General features: G+C 39.3%; 1 non-coding gene across 1 annotated transcript; it reads left to right on the top strand.

The window, feature by feature from the left end:
- The first annotated feature begins 2,596 nt into the window (after nucleotides 1-2,596).
- LOC128279831 (small nucleolar RNA R71) lies at nucleotides 2,597-2,703 on the top strand. The gene has a single exon (XR_008270024.1). It is a non-coding gene; the product is annotated as a small nucleolar RNA R71 (small nucleolar RNA).
- Nucleotides 2,704-18,984: the final 16,281 nt, after the last annotated feature.

Below are 18,984 nucleotides of genomic sequence, written 5' to 3'. Positions count from 1 at the left end.
AAATCATGTCCTGCTTCTACACGGCCTAGGGCCACGCCCGTGTACTTTGAGGGTGAGCCCGTGTTTTTCAAATTTTGCGATTTAGGTCGTCCCCGGCTAATATCCCACGCCCGTGTGTCTTGGGCGTGCATCGGACACGGCCATGTCGCACGGCCGTGCCTAGCTTTGTTTGCTTCTCCTACACCCGTGTGTTATGGTAGCACGCTCGTGTATTGTTGTACATGGCTGAACGTCACGGGCGTGCCTCACGCCCGTGTCGAAGAAACAGAATCAAGCCTTGTCCCTGGCATGCCCGTGGTTTTCCATCCTCACACCCGTGGTCTCCTATCAAGTTCACCCACGACCATGTAGCACGACCGTGGAGATTTATCGCACCCTATGTTTTGGGGAAATCATGTCCTGCTTCTACACGGCCGTATCGTACGGCCGTGTCTCTTCCCCTGTTTGGCCATGGCTTTAGGCACGCCCGTGTGCCTGGCCGTGTGTGCTGAAAAATTTTGCAATTCAAAGATTTAATTAATGAATCAAAGTGTTAGAAATTAAAAATATGTTAGTGCTTGGGTTGCCTCCCAAGAAGCACTTATTTATAGTCTAAGCCCGACTTACCTCTCCGTTGAATGATCATGGTGGTTTGAGGAGTTCATACTCCTCATTCCTACTGTTAATCTTAAAATAAGGTTTTAATCGGGTGTTATTTACCTTAAAAGTGCCAAATTTGGGATGGCTCACCTCTACCGTACCGAATGGAAAAATACAGAGTACTATAAGAGGGATTTCCTCATTTGGTGTGGTAGTGACAATGTGGGGATCTGCGGCATCTAGTAAGACTTTATTGCCAACCTTAAGTTGATTAGGAGAGGTATCGGGCTTGTTTTGGCGTAGTTTCGATTTATCATGTGTTCTCGGTTTGTGTGCTCGCCATTCATCTAGCTCCTCTATTTGAAGTGTTCGTTCCTCATGGGTGTCTTTTCACTACTTGATAATAGTGCACTGTCTCCATTGTCTTGGTTCGAGGAGGTTCCTGCAAGGATGATTGAATATTAGTTTTATCATCGACAAGTTTCATAGCGTTATCTTAAGTCTTAGAAGTTTTGACTGAATCGCGTGCTTGGAGTGTTACTGCGTCGTCTCCTGCATGAAGTGTTAGCTCTCCTGTGCCTACATTAATAATGGTTCTGGCAATTGCTAAAAAGGGTCATCCTAAAATTAAAGGTACCTCGTTATCCTCATCCATTTCTAAGATGACAAAGTCTATTGGGTAAATAAATTTATCAATTTTAACGAGAACATCTTCAATAATAGCTTTAGAAAATCTAACTGTTTTGTCAACAAATTGTATGCTCATCCTAGTCTGTTTGGGTTTATCGAGACCTAGTCGTTTAAAAATTTTATACGGCATAACATTTATACTTGCCCCTAGATTAGCTAAAGCATTATTCACAGATAAACTACCAATTAAGCAAGGAATTGTAAAACTCCTTGGATCTTTCAATTTGTTAGGTAGCTTATTCTTTAGAATAGCTGAGCAGACTGCATTGAGTTCCACATGCGATGTAGCGTCTAATTTTCTTTTATTGCTCAGAAGTTCCTTTAAGAATTTCATTGAGTTGGGCATCTGCGACAGAACTTCAATAAAGGGTAAGTTAATAAGTAATTTCTTTAAGAGTTTCACAAACTTACTGAATTGTTTTTCTGTTCTGTCTTTCATCATCGCTTTAGGATATGGCACACGAGGTTCATGATTCGTACTTACCTATTTAGGATCATTATCGTTTACCTCTTCTCGTCTTTTGTTCATCGCATTGTCTTGCTGTAATCCTGGCTTTGGTGCAATGAATCTTTCCTTATTTTGAGTACTAATTGCATTGAGGTGTTCCCTCGGATTAGGTTCAATATTACTTGGTAAGCTACCTTGTGGTCGTTCAGAGATTAGTTTAGATAGCTGGCCTATCTGAGTTTCAAGTCCTTGGATCGGTGCTTGTTGATTCTTAAGTGCTATCTCGGTATTTTGGACACGGGTTTCTGACACCAAGATGAATTTAGAAAGCATCTCTTCAAGGTTTGGTTTCTTCTCTTGTTGATAAGGTGGCTGTTGAAAACCCTGAGGATTTTGTGGCTTTTGATTCCCTTGACCACCCCAGGAGAAATTTGGGTGGTTCCTCCAACCTGCATTATAAGTATTACTGTATGGGTTATTTTGAGATCGGAAGTTATTGCTACCCATATAGTTGACTTGTTCTTCTTTAGTTATAGGATTGAAGGATTGGTATTCTGTATGCACAACTCCGGCACTTGAGTCACAGCTCATTACTCGATGTACCTGTGTAGAACCAAGTAAACTATCAATCTTTTTATTAAGAAGTTCTACCTGATTAGAGAGCATGGTGACTGAGTTGATGTTATAAACGCCGGCTGTTTTTGTTGGCTTTGTCCTCATAACTTGCCACTGATAGTTATTCAGTGACATCTCCTCTATAAATTCATAGGCATCTTCCGGTGTTTTATTGTTGATGGTTTCGCCAGCAGCTACGTCAACCATTTGTTGAGTGGAGGATTCAGGCCATTGTGGAATGTTTGTACTTGAAGCCAAAGCGGTAACCCATGGTGAGGGCACCTTCTCAGTATGTCCTTGTATCTCTCCCATGAATCGTAAAGTGTTTCTAAATCCATCTGCACAATAGAAGAGATATCATTACGTAATTTAGCCATTTTAGCCGGCAGAAATTATTTTAGTAAAAATTTCTCGGTCATTTGTTCCCAAGTAGTGATAGACCCTCGTGGTAACGAGTTTAACCACTGTTTAGCTTTGTTTCTCAGTGGAAACGGAAAAAACCGAACACGTATGGCATCATCAGAAATGCCATTGATTTTAAATGTATCGTAAAATTCCAGAAAGTTCGCTAAGTGAGCGTTGGGATCTTCATCCTGCAAACCATCAAACTGAACAAACTGCTGTATCATCTGAATAGTGTTAGGTTTTAATTCAAAAGTATTTGCAGCTACAGCAGGTCTAACTATGCTAGATTCAGTTCCTATTAAAGAAGATTTAGCATAATCATACATAGTACGTGGAGGAGGATTTTGATTAGTCGTAATTGTAGGAGGTAGCTGATTGCCTTGGTTTTCAACCATCTCATCGGTTAGGGGTTGAGTATCGTCTTCTCGCTCGTTCTCCGTGTATCGTAAGCTATGCCTTATTTCTCTTTAATTTCTACGAACTGTGCGATCAATTTCTTCGTCAAAAAGTAATGGTCCTGACGACTTTCTTCTAGTCATAAACTATAAAAACCTGCCAAGAAAGAAAAAAAAAGTAAATTAATAAATAATAATAATAATAAAACTAAAATTAAATTGCGAGAAAAATAAATGGCTAAAGTAATAAAAATTTAGAGTTCCTAATATTTTGAGTTCCCAGGCAACGGCGCCTAAAACTTGATCGCATGATTCGTAACAAGTAATAAATATTTATAATGAAGATCAAACCTAGACTAACTATTATCACAACGAAAAGGCAAGCGCACCTATCGACCAATAGTATAGTAATGGCAAGACCGAGATATCGTACCCAAGGGAACCAAAAGTACTAGTAATAACTATCTTTTTATTATCTAGCCTAAGAATAAAAGGGTTTGTTTATTAAACTAATTATCCAAACTAATTAACTAATTTAATTAAAGCAAAGAGAAGATTTGGAAAAAAAAAGACTTGAAGAAAAACAATTGATAAAGACGACACCCAAGGAGGAATCCACCTAGATTTCACTTGTTATCTGATTCTGAACCAGATGATTTATTCACTTGACTTGATCCATGAGATTCCTTAACCTATGTTATTATCCCTTTCGAGACTAATAACGTCTAACCCTCAGTTGAATTAATCGAAATTTCTTTCTTCATTAAAACCCCTACGGAAGCAGTAAATCACTCTATGGACTCCCATATTAGGTTTCACCCTAATCCGGCAAAATCTCGTAACCCTATTTCTAGGCGTTCGATCAACTACGCTTAATTATGCCAAATCTACTCTTAGGTAGGGTCTATTCCTCCTCTGCATAAGCACATCAAATCATGAATTAATACCCGGAATATTAACTCAAGCATTAAGAACACATAATTAAGAACAAAAAGAGTATTTATCACACAGTTCAGATAATAATAACAAGATCCATCATAGGTTTTATCCCCCTTAGGTATCTAAGGGGTTTAGTTCATAATAAAATAAGAGTACATCTCAAAAGTATAAAAATAACAAAACATGAAGAAAACTCTAAAACCCCTGAAGGAATTCTGAGAGAGATCTTCAGTCTTGGAGTAGTTCCGGCTTTTGGGATGGATCGTCTGGCTTCCTTCAAGTAATTCCTGGCATGTGGTTCTGTATTCCAGAAAAGTTTTGGAAGAGGCCCCCTTATTAGGTCACACTTAGGGTGTTTATATAGGCTTTGCATTAGCTTTCTTCCTCCCTAAGTATCCTTTTTCGTGTAAAATACAACTCTTTGAAAAAGGGACATGCCCGTGTGCCACAGCCGTGTGACGTGATTGCCAGGCCGTGATCTATCCGTTAAATTGCACACAGCCGTATGGGCTCAATGGCCAAGCCGTGTGAATCGTGAAAACCTTGGTCGACACCCCTGAAGGCCACGGGCGTGTGAGATACCTGTGTGGCAAGGCTTAGGCCGTGTCATCTTCCCGATTTGGTCTGTTTTATCCCTTTTTTTGCTCCTTTTTGGCTCCTTTTGACTCTTAGTGCTCTCCTGAGTACAAAACATGAAATAACCAGATTAAGAGCACCAAAATCCACAAATCTAGTAATAAACATCCATAAATATGCTAAGTGTAACACCCCGTACCCGAGGCCGTTGCCGGAGTCGGACACGAGGGGTTCACAGACAAAATTCATTTCTTGCACAGCCCATTTTAACATTTCCAGACAAGCTGGCTAACTGCATCACTGTTACCTTAAAAATCATATCTCGAGTTCCGGAACTCGAAAACCAGTTCCGTAAATTTATCCTGAAACTAGACTCATAAGTCCATCTACACATTTTTTTCTATAATTTTTGGTCAAGCCAATTAGTACAGTTTATTAGTTAAAGTCTCCCCCGTTTCAGGGTTTGACTGCTCTGACCTTCATGCATTGCGACTTGAATATCTCCCTGTACAGGGCTTCAACACTTATGCCGTTTGTTTCTAAAGAAACTAGACTCAAAAAGGAATCTTTAAATATAGGGAATGACTTCTAATTATCTCTGGTTAATTTATAGTAAATTTTCAAAGTCGGAACAGGGGATCCAGAAATCGCTCTGGCCCTGTTCCACGAAAACTTAAACACCTCATAAGATACGGCTGATATGATCATTTCGTTACTTCCATATGAAAGTAGACTCATCAAGGTTTGATTACATAATTTATTCACTATTAATTCCATTCCTACTATTTTTAGTGATTTTTCAAATTTACATCACTGCTGCTGTCAGCATCTGCCTTTAAGGTAGACTTTACCTATTTCATAGTTTCCATGATTCAACTAACCCTTTTAGCATATATAGCACAAAATATGATCATGATTAACCATTCCAATGGCTAATCGTTTCCAAACATTTCCATACCTCTTAATGAACAACATACAAAACGATTATAATACAATGCTCAAAGTGTATATAAGCCATTTTCGCATGGCTATCCAAATATATACAAAACCAAAGGGTACATGACCCACAACAAAATGGGTAGTCCTATACATGCCATTTCAAAGTTCAACCAAAAGTGTACCAAAAGGGCTTTGATAGTGTGGGCGACTTCGACTTCAATAATCCCGAGTCCGATGGTGACGAACCAAAATCTATAAAGCAGAGATTCAAAGAACGGAGTAAGCATTTAATGCTTAGTAAGTTTTAAGCAAAACAAAGTGTTCTCAATCACTATCGTTGGTCATTCATTTCAACTATTCGATGAAGTTAATCTAGAGCTTCATCTCGAACTATAATATCATTAAACGCAGCACTTGGCTGTCACATATATACTTCGAATAATAATGACCTAGATGGTCAAATATTTCCAAAGCACATTCTTCATCAATTTTCAACTTTCCATGTTCCTTTCCACTTATTCATAATCACACCCTTATTTTAAGTATTTCAACATGACAAATACTAAATTACCGTAGGCACATAAAGAAACAAACATATTCCTTATCACATATACGTAAATGTGCAAAACATAATCCTTACCTTGTATTGGTACATTTAGCCCAACCCATACTCAAACCATAAGGCTTTTGGTAGAATATGCTCTAATACATAAGAACATTTCATCACATACTTCATTATACAGGCATACCATTACCAATTAGATCATTCACATATTTGGAGTCATAATATTAATCACATTACGCCTCTTCGACATCGATAATTCACCTCGAAATCACTCCACCGATGAGTAAGTAATACGCACTGAACATCTTAAATACATAACACATATTTGATGGTAACTTATTGCAGATACTCAATATCAAAGTCTTACTTGAATCCTAGCATTTAGCCGTCGGGTCTTTAAAGCTCGGATATAGTACAAGCACGAAGCCTATGGACATTAATCAAGATAATATTCTCGCATAAAGCCTGCGGGGTTTTAACCCGGATATAGTACTGACACAAATGCCCTTCGGGACTTATCACATTTATACACTTTCACATCCATCACATTGGCCATTTGGCCTTATCACATATATACACATTCACATTCATCACATTGGCCATTCGGCCGTATCACATATATACACATTCACATTCGTCACATTGGCCATTCGGCCTTATCACATATATACACATTCACATTCGTCACATTGGCCATTCGGCCTTGTCACATATATACACATTCACATTCTTCACATTGGCCATTCGGCCTTATCACATATATACACATTCACATTCGTCACATTGGCCATTCGGCCTTATCACATATATACACATTCACATTCATCACATTGGCCATTTGGCCTTATCACATATATACATATTCACATTCGTCACATTGGCCATTCGGCCTTATCACATATATACACATTCACATTCATCACATTGGCCATTCGGCTTTACCACATATACATATCTTATACATCAATTTCAGCAATAGCTTATAAGCAACTCAAATAGTTTCATCAATGTTTACAACAAATTCACATATTCACTACAAACTGTTTTCCTGAGCAATAGTCACTAAATTATTTATAACTGGAGCTACAAAACTCAAAATCAATTGCCGTTAATTTTCCCTGAATATAGACTCATATATCTTCTATCCATAAAATTTTCAAAATTTTATGTTTGGTCAATCAATACCAGATTTTTCTTAAAGTTTCCCCTGTTTCACTGTTTGACTAATCTGACCACTCTTCACTACGAATCAAATTTCTCATTGAAAAAAAATTCAAAATGTGTTCTATTTGATTTCATTTGAAACTAGACTCATTAAGGAGTCTAAGTATATAAATTTTATCTTATAAACATTTTTGTACAATTTATAATGATTTTCTAAAAATGGAACAGGGATTTCGAGTCATTTGAAACCATCTCACACAACTTTAATTATCTCTTTATAGGAGATTTCTTTGTTTACACAGTTTCTTTTATAAGAAACTAGACTCATTAAGCTTTGATTACACATTTTATTCAGCCTCTAATTCAACGCCAACAATTTATGGTGATTTTTTAAAATCACGTTACTGCTGCTGTCCTAAGCAGATTATTAAAATTTTTGTTCTTAAAATTTCCAAGTTCAAACAATTGAGAACTTACGATTTGTGTTTAGAACATATCATGGCCACATCATATCTTACTAATTCAGCTCATCATATCCTATTATGATTGAATTCACTCAACGTTTAATCACTTAAAACTTACCTCGAAGTGGTTGACGATTAGATGTCCACGGCTATTCAATTACTTTTTCTTTCCCTTATCCAACTTTGATCCTTTAAGCTCTTGAGCTAAATCAAACAAAATTTACTTCTCAATCAAACACATTCGTACGGCAACCATATGCATTTCAAAAACCAATTCATTCGTATCATTTGTCCATATATTAGCTTTTAGCATATTTGGTCATTAGAGCGATGTAACACCCCTAACTCGTGACCGACGCCGGTGTCGGACACGAGGGGTTAACGAGACAAATCCTCTTAAAGTACCAACCAATTTGACATTTCTGGACAGGCTGGAAAACTGCGTCACCGTCGCCTTAAAAATCATATCTCGAGTTCCAAAACTCGGAAACTGGTTTCGTAAATTTTCCCTGAATTTAGACTCATATACCCATCCATGGATTTATTTTTATAATTTTTGGTTGGGCCAATTGGTACAGTTTATTAGTTAAAGTCACCCATGTTACAGGGATCGACTGCTCTGACCTCCGCGTGTTACAACTTGAATATCTTTCTTTACAGGGCTTTAATACTGGTGCCGTTTGTTTCTAATGAAACTAGACTCAAAATGGAATCTGTACATATAAGGCATGACTCCTAATTCTTTCTGGATAATTTATGGTAAATTTTCAAAGTCGCGACAGGGGACCCAGAAATCGTTCTGGCCCTGTCTCACGAGAACTTTAATATTTCCCAGTATACTGCTCATATGGTCGTTTCGTTTCGTCCATATAAAAATAGATTCATCAAGGTTCAGTTCCATAATTTACTCACTATTTAATTCTACTTCTACTATTTTTAGTGATTTTTCAATCTCATCTCACTGCTGCTGTCCGCAACAGTTACTGCAGTAGACTATGCCAATTTCATGAATTTTTCCTTGGCCTTAATCATCCATCATACATGACACAAATTATGGCCACCTTAACAAAATTAGAGTTTCTAAGACTCGTGGCTATAGGTTCTAGCATCCCACTCGACAACCACATAGGCCATTTTCACATGGCTTAAAGTTTACAACCCACAATTCGACAAAATATAATAGCCTATACATGCCAAATGTTCTTCAACAACAAAAAACAATACCACAAGATTTCAGCCGGTGTGATGACTTCAACGACGGTTCCGAGCACGCAACAATACGAGTCCAAGAGACCTAAAATGGGTGACAAGAAAACACCGAGTGAGTTTACAACTCAGTAAGTCATAAGCATTCGTCAATCCACTGATAAAGTTACTACTACATGTACAACAAATGAGGCTAGGTACTCGTCCATATCGAATCTATACCATAATACCTCGGACCTTTCGGTCCAATCTCGTACCAATTCATACATCCACATTTCATATTCTACACAACAAGATAATCGAAGCATTTTTACACATTAACTCAATTTCCAGATCAACCATACAATTTCAATCATCACATAGATTTAAGGCTTACCAAATTCAACCCCGAGCATGAACATATTTTCTATTCGTCAAGAGCTCGAGGTACTTACCCGATCCGCTGTCCGGGATTAGCTCGATAATGTCGCACACTCAGTGCCAATTGTAATGCAAGAACATATAGTGAATCCGCACACTTAGTGCTATATGTATTCAACTCGCACACTTAGTGCTATATAATCAAACTCGCACACTTAGTGCTGTACAATTTTAAACCCACACACTTAGTGCCAATCTTGTCACCGTGTCCATTTATACCCGCACACTTAGTGCCGAGACCAATACCTTATGTATTTTGCTGCCTTTATACATTCAACAATGGCATCATTCCATACACATACATTTCCATTTACACACCAACTCATTTAAACACATTTGCATATATATATATTGATCATTTAAATCAACGCCAAATATACGCTTAATGACTTACCTTGTGTTGGGTAAAACAGTCCAAGTCAGCTACTCGATGACCTTCGTCTTTCCCTTGCTTGATTCTCCTTCTTTAACTCCTTGAGCTTAATCAATAAATCAACTAGTTTAACCCTCTTGCTAAACATTCATAATTCAATTACACATGCATATGTATGTTTGTATATTCGCAACCATCCTCACTTATTACCCATTTGGTCAACAATCTAAGCCAAGATAAGGCTTCAATATGGTTGCCTCTAACCGAATACATGCACACCAATCTACTTCCTTTGGCGAATATGCATGTCTATGTGGAGGCTAATCTTACACTTAATACTACACAAAAAAACAGCATACATTTTCCTAATTAACGCATTACATATTGTAGTTCTATACACATCTCTCATTTATTTCATAACCGAAACAACATCACAAGCAAATAGACACCTTAAAATAGTATACATGTCATACCAATTCATCATGTGCAAACATATATTCATGTAGGTGCAATGGCGAATTCTCAAGTGGCTTATATCCAAATATACACACATATCCAAAGCTTAAATCTTACTTACCATGCAACATGCATGAATCATACTTATGGATACAACATGGCGAATACCACAACACCATACCGTTTCAATTTGGTCATGGTTAAACAAAGAACTTAGTATCTCATTCAAAAATGCTAAAAGAAAATCTAAGAATCCTCAATCTACCATCACATGAATCATTATCAAGCTTGATATTTAGCATGCAATGGCATTAACACCATATTCACTTTGGCGAATTTCATTCCCATGACATAACAAAGATTTGAACCATGGGCTAACAAGAACATCAAGCTAGCAACTAAAATATACATGAATCTCATGGCAAAACATCAAACTTACCTTAATCTAGGTACAAGTATGGCCAAACCTCCTCCTAAACCTCTTCCAAACCAACATGAAACAAGAATTCCTTCCTTCGTCCTTAGAATTTTCAGCCCAAAGGAAATGAAAATGATGAACAAAAATTCTTCTTTCTTTCTCCACACTCACGGCAACAAGGGCATCCAAGCTCATCTTTCTCTTTTTTTTTTCATTTTTTATGCTTATTTTTATTATAATACTTCCTACATAACTCACTAGCCAAACATGTTGGAAACATGTTTTCCTTGCCCATCATGCCCACCTTGGCGGCCACTATAGTCAAATTTGGGGAATTTGACATGCAAGGACAACATTTCCTAGTGTGCATCAATAGACCACTTCCACATTTGCCTATCTCAATTCTAAATTTTCTCACACAAGTCCTTTCTAGTGAAATTCACCTTTATAACACTAAATCAATCATCATAAAATGTCATACATGAGCACACACATATTATAGGCATCAAAATAAATTTTAATTATTTTTATGCCTCGGTTTTGTGGTCCCGAAACCACATTCCGACTAGGGTCAATTTTGGGCTGTTACAACTCTCCCCACTTAAGAAATTTTCGTCCCGAAAATCTTACCGTAAATAGGTTTGGATATCGTTCTTTCATAGAGTTCTCGGTCTCCCAAGTAGCTTCTTCTATCCGTGCTTGAGCCATAACACTTTCACTAGCGGAACCCGCTTGTTTCGCAACTCTTTCACTTCTTGTGATAGGATACGAATCGGTTCTTCCTCATAACTCATATTAGCTTGAATTTCAATTTCGATGGACTAATCACGTGCGATGGATCGGATCTATAGCGTCGAAGCATCGAAACATGGAAGACGTTGTGAATCCTTTCAAGTTCGAGGGGCAAAATCAAACGATACGCGATGGACCGACTCGTTCAGATATTTCATATGGCCCGATGAACCTCGGGCTCAATTTTCCTTACGGCCAAATCTAAGCACCTTCTTCCAAGGTGAAACTTTGAGAAAGACCTTGTCTCCAACACGATATTCAATATCTTTTCTTTTCAAATCCGCATACGACTTTTGGCGATCCAAGCGACTTTCAAACTTTCACGAATTACTCGAACTCTTTGCTCGGCATCCTTAACCAAATCAACCTCAAGAATTTACCTTCACTAAGTTCGGTCCGAATAATGGGGTACGGCATTTACGACCGTATAAAGCCTCGTAAGGCGCCATCTTAATACTTGATTGAAAGCTATTGTTGTGCGAATTCAATCAAAGGCGAATACTGTTCCATGAACCACTAAACTCAAGGATACAACATCTCAACATATCCTCGAGTACTTGAATTATCCGTTCGGATTGACCATCGGTTTGGGGGTGAAAGGCGGTCTGAAATGCAACTTGGTACCCAAAGCTTCTTGCAACTTTTTCCAAAATCGCGAGGTAAATCTCGGATCTCTATCCCACACGATAGAAATAGGCACCTGTGTAATCTCACAATCGAGAAGCGTACAATTCCGCTAATTTGTCCATTGAAAAATCCGTGCGTCGACGGGGACAAAGTGGGCCGACTTAGTCAATCGATCTACCACGACCCAAACCGCATCCTTCTTACTTGCGACAATGGCGGTCCGGATACAAAGTCCATTGTGACTCGATCCCATTTCCACTCGGGTATCGTGATTGGTGAAGTAATCTGAAGGCACCGATGTTCCGCTTTCACTTGTTGACATATTAGACATCTCAAACAAAGTCGGAGATGTCTCGCTTCATACCATGCCACCAAAACCGACGTTTCAATTCATTGTACATCTTCGTACTCCGGGTGGATTGCCATTCGGCTACAATGGGCTTCATTGAGAATTATCGAAATGAGTTCAATTCTTTGGGACACACAGACGACTTTTGAACCTCAAACAATCGTCATCGTCGATTCAAACTCCGAGTCCTTGTTCGAACACATGCAGCCCGTTTTGCAACCAACTCGTCGTCGACTTTACGAGCTTCTCGAATTTGGTGTGTCAATAATGGTTTGGCTTTCAATTCAGCCACTAACACTTTGTCGGATTGGACGGAACAAGTGCACATTCATCGCTCGTAAAGTGAATAACGATTTACGACTCAAGGCATCCGCAACCACATTCGCCTTTCGGGTGATAGTCAATGATCACTCATAATCCTTTAACGGCTCGAGCCAACGTCTTTGTCGCAGATTTAAGTCTCTTTGGGTCATCAAATATTTGAGACTTTTGTGATCCGAGTATACATGGCACTTTTCACCAAATAAGTAATGTCGCCAAATCCTTAAGGCGAATCGATGGCGCCAATTCGAGATCATGAGTCGGATAATTTTTCTCATGTGGCTTTAATTGCCTCGCGCATAGGCCACAACTCGACCTTCTTGCATTAATCGCAACCTAACCCAAGTAGAGATGCGTCACTATAAATGACAAACTCTTTGCCCGATTCGGGTTGCACTAGAATTGGGGCTTCATCAAATAAGCTTTCAGTTGATCGAAACTTTTCGACATTTCTCCGTCCATTCGAACTTAACATCCTTTTGGAGTAACCGTCATTGGCGTGGCTATCGTCGAGAAACCTTTTACAAATCGTCGGTAATAACCGCAAGTCCCAAAAGCTCCTAACCGGTAACATTCCTTGGTGGTTTCCAATCGACTATGGCGAAATTTTGTTGGGTCCACCACGACACCGATCACGGACACCACGTGCCCCAAAAAGCTAACCTCTTTCAACCAAAATTCACATTTCTTGAACTTTGCGTATAGCGCTTATCTCGTAAGATTTACAACACTAGCCTCGGTGTTCGGCATGCTCGGTTTCATCTCTCGAATAGACCAAAATGTCATCGATAAATACAACTCTGAACCGATCCAAGTATGGCACGAAAATTCTATTCATTAAATCCATGAACACCGAGGGCATTAGTGAGCCCAAACGGCATCACCAAGAATTCAGTAGTGACCGTACCTCGTTCTAAAAGCGGTTTTGGGTATGTCCGATTCTCGGACCCTCAACCGATAGTACCCGACCTCAAATCTATCTTTGAAAACACCGAGGCTCCCTTTAATTGATCAAACAAATCGTCAATTCGTGGCAATGGATATTTATTCTTTATCGTCACTTTATTGAGTTGACGATAGTCGATGCACAACCTCATGGTTCCGTCCTTCTTCTTCACAAACAATACAAAAGCGCCCCATGGAGAAAAACTCGGTCGAGCGAAACCTCTATCCGTCAATTCTTGCAATTGAACCTTCAATTCCTTTAATTCCGTTAATGCCATACGATACGGGGCTATTGAAATCGGCGTAGTACCGGTACAACCGATGCGAATTCCACTTCTCGAACCGGTGGCAATCCGGTAACTCCTCGGGAAAAACATCCGAATACTCACAAACCATGGTACCGATTCGAGTTTCCTTTCCGTCTCTTTACTTCCAAACACATACGCAAGGTATGTTTCACACCCTTTTCACATACCTCCGAAGCGGTCATAGAAGATATTATCATTGGCGCTCCTTTTAAATCGATGAGACTCGACTCGGACTACCTCATTATTTGCACTCCTCAAATCAATGGTTTTCCTTTTGCGATCCACCACTTGCATCATGTACGATCAGCCAATCCATACCAAGAATAACATCGAATTCATTAAATGGTAGAAGCATCGGATCGGTAGGAAAAGCAGATTCTCGAATTGTTAGGGGCATCTCTTGCACACTTTATCAACGAGCACGTATTGACCCAAAGGGTTTGACACTCGAATTACGAACTCGAGAGACTCAACGGTAGAGTCTTCTTGGATGCTAAGGTTTCACATACATATGAGTGAGTAGAGCGGGGTCAATCAATGCAATCACAATAGTATCAAAGAGAGTAAAAGTACCGGTGATAACGTCGGGGAGGATGCCTCCTCTCGTGCGCTGGATGGCATATGCTCTAGCAGAGTACGGGTCTCGGATCGGACAGCAGTATTAGAGGCTCCTCTCGATTACCACCCCTACCTCCAGAGATTCTCGGGGCCTACCTCCACCGTCGTTCCACTAGGTCTTGCACCTTGCGTCTTATTCCTCTCATCTAGCTCGTGCAATCTCTAATGAAGTGGTCCTTGAACCGCATCCATAACAGCCCTATTAACAGACTTACCCCAACATTCACCTAGGTGTCGTCTTCCACATTGGGGGCATTCAGGTCTCTCTTGACGATTATTGCCCACACTAGCTATCAAGTAGCTCGGGAGTCCGTCAATGGTGGGGCTCTAATGGAAATTCCCGATCGTCCTCGACTTCTTGGTGTCCTCCACGAACCTCTTTACAGCCGAGAACGGAGCTTTACTCATCGATCTTTTACGGTAATCTCTTGCTTCAAATTCAGCCTTCTTCTTCTCCTTCCCAAGTTCTTCCGCCTTGCGAGGCTCGTTCGACTAGTGTCACGAACTCCTTTATCTCCAAAATTCCCACTAGTAACTTTAACTCTTCATTCAATCCTTCTTCAAATCTTTTGCACATCGCAACCTCATCAGCCACACACTCCGAGCATACCGACTAAGTCTTACGAACTCATGTTCGTATTGAGATCTGATCATCCGGCCTTGCTTGAGTTCCAAGAATTCCTTACGCTTCGATCGATGAACCGTTGACTAATGTATTTCTTTCGAAATTGGATTGGAAGAAATCCCAAGTAACTCGTTCATTTGGGACTATGGAAATTAAAGTCCTCCACCAATAGTAAGTCGAGTCTCATAACAAGGATATAGCACACTTAAGACATTCGTCGGTGTGCATGACGATTCATCTAACACTCTAATGGTGTTATCGAGCGAACTCGGCCTTTTCGGCATCATCGGTAACTATGGCCTTGAACTCCTCCCCACGCTTCCTAATCAAGTCCACGGTGGTTTACTCAGCCTCACAGGATCGATGAATGGAGGCATTGCGGGCTCTTGGGGTGGAGTATTTAAATTCGGGAATGGTTGGACAGCCGGGTTGGTTCGTGCATATTACGCGACCCACTCATTCATCATGGTGAAGAAGGCTTGTTTCGCCCTTCATTTTGATTATTCGCGGATGACTGAGGCTCAGCAGGCGGTGTCCCTTGCGCAGGAGCAGCCGCTACACTTTCAACGTCATCCGCCAAGGGTCTCTCTACCGGGTTCCATTGCTAATCAAAACAAAAATTCCAACCGTCGAAGTCATCACATTATTAAGCGCTAACAATTTGGCATGTATAGCTAGACTCACACGCGCTATGGTAGTCCTAGAACCGACTAAACCATAGCTCTGATACCAATAAAATTGTAACACCCTAACTCGTGACCGACTTGATTGTCGGACACGAGGGGTTAACGAGACAAATCCTCTTAAAGTACCGACCAATTTGACATTTCTGGACAGGCTGGAAAACTGCATCACCGTCGCCTTAAAATCATATCTCGAGTTCCAAAACTCGGAAACTGGTTTCGTAAATTTTCCTGAATTTAGACTCATATACCCATCCATGGATTTATTTTTAGAATTTTGGTTGGGCCAATTGGTACAGTTTATTAGTTAAAGTCACCCATGTTACAGGGATCGACTGCTCTGACCTCCGCGCGTTACAACTTGAATATCTTTCTGTACAGGGCTTTAATACTGGTGCCGTTTGTTTCTAATGAAACTAGACTCAAAATGGAATCTGTACATATAAGCCATGACTCCTAATTATTTCTGGATAATTTATGGTAAATTTTCAAAGTCGCGACAGGGGACCCAGAAATCGTTCTGGCCCTGTCTCACGAGAACTTTAATATTTCCCAGTATACTGCTCATATGGTCGTTTCGTTTCGTCCATATAAAAATAGATTCATCAAGGTTCAGTTCCATAATTTACTCACTATTTAATTCTACTTCTACTATTTTTAGTGATTTTTCAATCTCATCTCACTGCTGCTGTCCGCAACAGTTACTGCAGTAGACTATGCCAATTTCATGAATTTTTCCTTGGCCTTAATCATCCATCATACATGACACAAATTATGGCCACCTTAACAAAATTTGAGTTTCTAAGACTCGTGGCTATAGGTTCTAGCATCCCACTCGGCGACCACATAGGCCATTTTCACATGGCTTAAAGTTTACAACCCACAATTCGACAAAATATAATAGCCTATACATGCCAAATGTTCTTCAACAACAAAAAACAATACCACAAGATTTCAGCGGTGTGATGACTTCAACGACGGTTCGAGCACGCATAACAATACGAGTCCAAGAGACCTAAAATGGGTGACAAGAAAACACCGAGTGAGTTTACAACTCAGAAGTCATAAGCATTCGTCAATCCAGCGATAAAGTTACTACTACATGTACAACAAATGAGGCTAGGTACTCGTCCATATCGAATCTATACCATAATACCTCGGACCTTTCGGTCCAATCTCGTACCAATTCATACATCCACATTTCATATTCTACACAACAAGATAATCGAAGCATTTTTACACATTAACTCAATTTCCAGCACAACCATACAATTTCAATCATCACATAGATTTAAGGCTTACCAAATTCAACCCCGAGCATGAACATATTTTCTATTCGTCAAGAGCTCGAGGTACTTACCCGATCCGCTGTCCGGGATTAGCTCGATAATGTCGCACACTCAGTGCCAATTGTAATGCAAGAACATATAGTGAATCCGCACACTTAGTGCTATATGTATTCAACTCGCACACTTAGTGCTATATAATCAAACTCGCACACTTAGTGCTGTACAATTTTAAACCCGCACACTTAGTGCCAATCTTGTCACCGTGTCCATTTATACCCGCACACTTAGTGCCGAGACCAATACCTTATGTATTTTGCTGCCTTTATACATTCAACAATGGCATCATTCCATACACATACATTTCCATTTACACACCAACTCATTTAAACACATTTGCATATATATATATTGATCATTTAAATCAACGCCAAATATACGCTTAATGACTTCCCTTGTGTTGGGTAAAATAGTCCAAGTCGGCTACTCGATGACCTTCGTCTTTCCCTTGCTTGATTCTCCTTCTTTAACTCCTTGAGTTTAATCAATAAATCAACTAGTTTAACCCTCTTGCTAAACATTCATAATTCAATTACACATGCATATGTATGTTTGTATATTCGCAACCATCCTCACTTATTACCCATTTGGTCAACAATCTAAGCCAAGATAAGGCTTCAATATGGTTGCCTCTAACCGAATACATGCACACCAATCTACTTCCTTTGGCGAATATGCATGTCTATGTGAGGCTAATCTTACACTTAATACTACACAAAAAAACAGCATACATTTTCCTAATTAACGCATTACATATTGTAGTTCTATACACATCTCTCATTTATTTCATAACGAAACAACATCACAAGCAAATAGACACCTTAAAATAGTATACATGTCATACCAATTCATCATGTGCAAACATATATTCATGTAGGTGCAATGGCGAATTCTCAAGTGGCTTATATCCAAATATACACACATATCCAAAGCTTAAATCTTACTTACCATGCAACATGCATGAATCATACTTATGGATACAACATGGCGAATACCACAACACCATACCGTTTCAATTTGGTCATGGTTAAACAAAGAACTTAGTATCTCATTCAAAAATGCTAAAAGAAAATCTAAGAATCCTCAATCTACCATCACATGAATCATTATCAAGCTTGATATTTAGCATGCAATGGCATTAACACCATATTCACTTTGGCCGAATTTCATTCCCATGACATAACAAAGATTTGAACCATGGGCTAACAAGAACACCAAGCTAGCAACTAAAATATACATGAATCTCATGGCAAAACATCAAACTTACCTTAATCTAGGTACAAGTATGGCCAAACCTCCTCCTAAACCTCTTCCAAACCAACATGAAACAAGAATTCCTTCCTTCCTCCTTAGAATTTTCAGCCCAAAGGAAATGAAAATGATGAACAAAATTCTTCTTTCTTTCTCCACACTCACGGCAACAAGGGGCATCCAAGCTCATCTTTCTCTTTTTTTTCATTTTTTATGCTTATTTTTATTATAATACTTCCTACATAACTCACTAGCCAAACATGTTGGAAACATGTTTTCCCTTGCCCATCATGCCCCCCTTGGCGGCCACTATAGTCAAATTTGGGGAATTTGACATGCAAGGACAACATTTCCTAGTGTGCATCAATAGACCACTTCCACATTTGCCTATCTCAATTCTAAATTTTCTCACACAAGTCCTTTCTAGTGAAATTCACCTTTATAACACTAAATCAATCATCATAAAA

Source organism: Gossypium arboreum, chromosome 8 (genome assembly GCF_025698485.1).
Source record: "Gossypium arboreum isolate Shixiya-1 chromosome 8, ASM2569848v2, whole genome shotgun sequence".
NCBI lineage: Eukaryota > Viridiplantae > Streptophyta > Magnoliopsida > Malvales > Malvaceae > Gossypium > Gossypium arboreum.
The sequence above is the reverse complement of the archived record's forward strand: the minus strand, read 5'-3'. Positions and strand labels throughout refer to the sequence as shown.